General features: G+C 43.4%; 1 protein-coding gene across 1 annotated transcript in view; it reads right to left on the reverse strand.

Annotated features, from left to right (window-relative positions):
- sfxn3 (sideroflexin 3) overlaps positions 1-6,165 on the reverse strand; it is a 234,876-nt gene that overhangs the window by 138,778 nt on the left and 89,933 nt on the right. The gene's annotated exons all lie outside the window — the stretch shown is intronic.

Consider the following 6,165-nt stretch of genomic DNA (forward strand, 5'->3'; position numbering starts at 1 on the left):
GACTAAAGTTCAGTCGTCGTCGTTATCATGACAAAAGACGCTCCCCTCTGTCTCACGCACAACCTTTAGAGTCACATTTCAATTTGATCTATATGGCACAATTTTGTGTGAGAGGGTTTTACAATCTGTGTGCAGCATACAACATCCTCTGTCCCGGGACTCTCTCATCGGATAAGGGAAAACTCCCTAAATGGGAGTTGGAACGGTCTTTTCAAAATGCTGCCAGGAGTCAGTGTTTGTTAGCTCTTTGCATTGTTTCTGCACAATGCCGCCTGTGATGGCGACACAACACGCCGCGAATGCAGGTCTCAGCCCAAATCTGGCCAAACAAAATGATGTATTATAAACGTATATTGCTGATTTTGTGCCAAAAAGTAAGAATTTAATCTCCGACTCCAAATGAAATACACTGACTGTGTCCTTTATCATCACAGCGGCACCAAAGCTCTGTCTCTGCTGAACTTTCATTCACCTCCGAAACTGTACAAGATTTATCCTTCACTCTTTTATATTGTCTGACTGTATTGTGCCGCATAGAGTTGAATTTCCTGTCTGATGAATTGTGATAGAGATAAGTCAAAGATGACAAACGACCCAGCTTCCCTCACACATCCTCTGGGGGATAAATACACTTTCTCTCACTATTTGCACATCTCTTGAGTTTTGCCAGAAAAATCTTCTGACCACCAAAGTCAAACAAACAAGTCAACCGCCCTCTTACGTGCTGTTTGATATTTCAGGTAATTGATACATGAGAGGCTCTATTGATGCGTTGCCTGTCTCCCCGGCAGCCTGCAGGGGTGGAGTTGAGCGAGAGAGAGGGGGGCCCCTGTTCAGCTGGAGCTGCAGGATCCCGGCTTCAGCGGGAGCAGCGCAGCAAAGTGGTGTAGTTGTTGAGGAAACGATCCCCCTCTCAAAAGTCTTTCCCTGGGAATACTGCGTTACAGTGTGAGAAAGTTCCTCGATTGTTTTTGACGGCGTGTCTCTGGGGCGTCTCCAGGTGGGAACGCAGGAATGACACCCCCCCCCCCCCCCCCCACCCCCACCCCCCAAGACCATTAGGACCAGCAGAGCATCCACATCCCACTGCTACAGTATCCTCCTCAAGTGCAGCATACGTACTTAAAAGCGAAATCAGGTGGCCGTTTAATGTAACTTTACGCGGCTTCACATCGATTTGAAGGAAGTGTCCCGTTTCACCAGTTGACAATAGCAACACAAAGCGCAGCATTCATCCGGGCTTAGCATCTACACTTTGGGGGGAAAAGCAGATCTTCTCTAATTGCCACTGCATGCTGCCCTGAAGAAAAGTATGCCACTCAATAAGATAATCACACAGTGGGAACCCAACGTTTCAAGTAAAAGCTGGCTATATGGAAAAACAAGCATTTGCACAATGTGAAAATGCAAAGCTGGCTTTGATGCGCTGCAAAACACAGATGGAGTATTGCCGTGTCTGTGTGTGTGTGTGTGTGTGTGTGTGTGTGTGTGGGGTAAACTAAGGAAATATTTCCATTCAGGCCAGCTGGTATGAAGTACATATGGAAAGACTGCAGGGTCAGCAGGCAAATAACCAATTTGTATTCCTGCTTTTCTTCCTCTGTCTTGAATAAAAGTTAATTTATCTCAACATGTTCTGATCTGTTTAAAGGCCTTGTCTGAATTACTTAATATTCCTTTGATGAGAGGATTATTAGCAACTAAATCATCTCGACAAAAATCGATTATTTGTCTGGTGAACAAGCTCTTTACAGAAACGTGCTGCCAAGTCGAAGGAGTCGCTCTGCTTTCAGCTCTGGTTTTGGTCTCCACCAACTGCTGAGAGAAAAGTCTGTCACTTTAAAGATGTTCAACATCTCTGCTTCCTCCAGCTCTGCTTCCTGAACTTCTTCCTTTCTCAAAGCTGTAAAGCAGGACAGGAAGTCACCACGAGGCATTTCCTGCATGCTTTACATCCCCACGGAACAACAGCAGAGAAGTCAATAGTACAGACTTTCTATACTATAAGTAGAAGTACAGATACTTGTGTTACTCAAGAAAGGGGAAAAAGTACAAGCTCTGAACTAAGTATAAAGTAAAAAGTATCCCAATGAAGGACAGTTCTAATGGCTGTTTTTTTGTATTGCTAACTGAATCTCCCGTCATATTAATAAGAAAATGAATAATCTGTAATTCCCCTCAAATGCATTAAAACGAAAGTAACAAGACTGTTTTGAAAATGTAAGAGTGACAAGATATTTAAGTACAGATACCTGAATATTCTACTTAAGTACACTTCCTACCTCTGAGCCCGTTTTACTTCATGTTCCCTTCACGGCTCAATAACAATAATAGGTGTTTTTTTCCTCCTCTAATGAAGCTCCACACGTCTTTGATGTCACATCACCAGGGAGGCGTTCATGCTCTGCTTCTTCAGTTCAAAGCTCCGGCCATTTAGATCCTGCTTTAATGCAGTTATAGTGGCCGCCTGGATGTTAATTTGGTGACAGGTGACACATCACAGACCGGACTCAGCCTTGATGTTGGTGAAATCTGCCAATCAGCTGATGGCTTCTGATATAAGTTGCATTTAGAAAATAGGTCCAAAGAGCCGGTGCATTACAACAGAATGAAAAACAGTGTATTATTATGTGTTAAAAAGCAAAATATCTTATACTGATATTACTCCTAGAGTCTATATCAATCGCAATAGAGAAGTTGTTGCCAAAATGAAGCAGATAAGTTATTGATTTGTATTTTATTTCATTTTCAAATTTGAGACTGCTTCCATTTTTGGTAACTGATTATTAATTTTCTTTATAAAACGACAGGAAATACTGAAAAATGCTCGTCACAAGTTCCTAGAGTCCAAGGTGGCACATGCTAACATGCTAAGCTAAGAAAGTGAACATGTTAAACAACCTTCTAAGGAGGTTTATATTTCTTTTTTTAAACATTTTCCCTGCTAAAATCAAGATGTTAACATACTGACGTTTTAGCCGAAAGCACTACTGTAGATAATCACTTGTAATCTACAATTATTTTTCATTAAAAAAACCTCGAAACAACACAACCTCGTATCTCTGTATTATTGTGTCTGTGCAGCCACCGCTCAATGCCGTGAGAAATCCACCACGCGGGAACACGAGCGCTACAAGTGACAAATGTTGTTGCTTTACGGAGGTCAGCGTTTGATGAGAGTCGGTTGCACGGAGAGAGAGGGAGAAGAAAGAGGAGACGAAACCAACCGAGCCTCCTGCTTTCTCACACAACCTCAAAGTGCAGCTGGAGACGTCTCTCACACGGCTGTGATCTCCAGCATGTCCACAGGGCCTATTGTGTGTGTGTGTGTGTGTGTGTGTGTGTGTGTGTGTTGTTGTGTAAAACATCACTCACCACCTTACACGGTGCTCAACTCTAAATCTTCACTCTTGCGCTCTTCTGGTAAAATGTCTTCTAAAACGCTCCGAGAGCTAAGTGCTCTGCTGGATTCCCTCTCCGTCCTCGACGTATTAAAACAACATGACTCAATTATAATCCAGACTTAAGTAATCATGTTTTATGGCAAAACCACTATCATTACGTCCGTCTGGCTCCCTGACTGACTCTGAAGTGAGTCGCTCCCGCCGGTTTCACTTAAGATGTGCATTGATTTTGTTCTCTGAAGTGCTCAGGCGTGCATTTACCGTCTTGAATGCCAATACAGCAGAGACCCGACCAGCCCGATCCTCCTTTGATCTCGGCTGCGATGGCAGAGTGCTGAAATAATGAAACCGTAATAACAGAGTACCAGGATAGATGCCGGGACATGTTCACTCAGACATAAACTCTGACATGGAGAGGAGAAAAAAAAGTGCTTAACAAGCAATGGTGGTGATGGAATTACACTTTGGATCCAAGAAAAATACATTTACATCAGCTTCCTTGGCTGAGTTTCACCTGTATCGCTTTAAGGGTCCTTCTCAAAAGAATATTCCATATTTTGGGACTATATGTTTCTTTGTTTAATCTGGAAAGGCTAACTGGAGTAAATATGACCTTGTGCATCCAGCAGTTAGCTTAGCTTAGCTTATTAATGGTGGTTTAAGCAAGCAAATACGTGTAGACTGTCCAGTGAAAGACACAATATTAATGTGCCGCCTTGTTTCCCTTAAATTCCCTTTTTGGACTAGCATTTAGACAGGCTACAGCACAAATGGCCTACACCTGACCCTCTAATGACCTCTGACCTCCACCGTATGAGGCAGCGCTGACCCTCTCCGTTACGAGTCGCATTTAAATTCCTCAGTGCCATCCTAACTCTAACAAAGAGGCGAAGAAAACCCTCTAAAACACATGTAAGACTAATAAATGTGATGGTTTTATTGATGCAAAAGTTATATACATAGGAATTCTGGGAAGCCTTCTGGGAGAGTTTTAGTCATAAAACACCCTCAAGGCCAAGAATCTTATAGCAGAACCAGATGTTCTTTGTATGTCGAGACTCCAACATTAGGCTCAGCATTGTGGTTCATTGACATGATCATATTCAAAATATACACTGTGATCACGTCAAGGTCGTCGGGCCCTTCGGGGACACCTGATACTACTTTGAAATTGCTCCATGCACAGCAAGAGGCAGATATATGTATGCTAATTGAAAATCAGGGGCCGGAGTGCAGGATTTCATATAATTGTGGTTAACGTGGGTGAACTTCTTGATAATCAGCCCCACCGGCAGACTAAACATTCTGAAGAAAGAGCCCTCAGATTTGAAAATGCAGGGTCAGGCCGGCGGGTCAAGTCCCATTGTCTCACCTTCACATAAAACAAAGCGTGTGCCAATATTTTTATCCGGAGGAAGTTAATGCTATCAAACAATGAGAGGATTTCTGCAGACTTCCAGTGCTAAATGTTGCTGGTGTTTGTATACGTGGTACACATGCCACAACTCACTGTATTTGGAGAACAGTTGCTTTAGTTATTAACCCTTTCGCATTTTTTGTGTTGCTATGGGTTTAAGGTGCAGACTATGTCATCACAAGGTCAACTTTTTGAGTCTGGCTGCCAGACTTTTGTTGCATCCCCCCTCCCCCCCCTCATTTCCTGTGAGCTCTCTACTGTCCACTCACTAATAAAGGCATAAAAGGCTCCAAAAGAGTACCACGACTTGTTCATGCCCCAAGCAGTCCAGCATCTGTGGAGGCCAGCCAACTGGGATGAATTAGCTGCAAAAGTGAGAGTGCAAAAGCCACTCTGATAAATAATAAATCTGCATCCACATGCACGAGACAAAAACGGGGACCCACTCCCGACCCGAACAGCTTTATAGCACAACCAGGGATCAAAAACTCCTCAGGGTACCTTTAAGGTTTGGGAAAAAAATCACAGTGTTCAACGCTGTCTGATATATTCTGTATCAGCTTGAATCTGATGTTTACACTGAGTGAACTATTCACCCGAAATCCAGTACGACAGATTTAGTAGTTTTGGAGAATTCGGGGTCTTCTCTAGAACTGAAATACGGTTCTGCGGGTTTGAACCAAGTTTGTCAGCACAGCGTGAATCTGCCACGATTGTGAAAGTTGGTCTGTAAAATGATAATCAAAAGCCGAAAAAAACATCACAAGCCACAAAGAATCTTTACGACTCAAAAGACTTGAATCTTTAATCCAACGCAGTAACTTTTTTCTCTTTTGCCCACCAACTTCACTCCTCCTCCCCCCCTCCCCCAGAGACGGACTGCACATAATTCATCCTGTGTAGGCTGAGGTGATGTATTCTTTTCACGTACAGAGGAAGCTCAATATCCTGTTGCTGCACGGGTTCTAATACCACACTGAGGCAGACTGGCCCCCAGCCTCTCAGGGGCCCGAGTGCTCCTGAAACTAAAGCCACGGGCTCTCTGACACCGTGATATATGAGGTGTCTGTCTGTCTGTGCTTCAGACTCTGCCTGTTACAGTGTCAGTAAAAGCAGGGACTAATGGGCTCCCCCTTCCGAGAGCGCAGGGGTGGACTGGTTCTCATTTTAGAGGCAAATACGTTCCCCCAGGCTGAGGAGATTTTCCTTTTTAGTGAAACACCACTCTTAAGTCTTTGTTGTGAAATACAATATATCAAGGCCAAGGAAATACCTCTTTCTCACGAGATCCTTGTTGACAAAACAATATGCATCTGTGTTTGGTGATTTATGTGTGGCATCATA

Source organism: Eutrigla gurnardus, assembly GCF_963514095.1.
Source record: "Eutrigla gurnardus genome assembly, chromosome: 11".
In the NCBI taxonomy this organism is placed as follows: domain Eukaryota; kingdom Metazoa; phylum Chordata; class Actinopteri; order Perciformes; family Triglidae; genus Eutrigla; species Eutrigla gurnardus.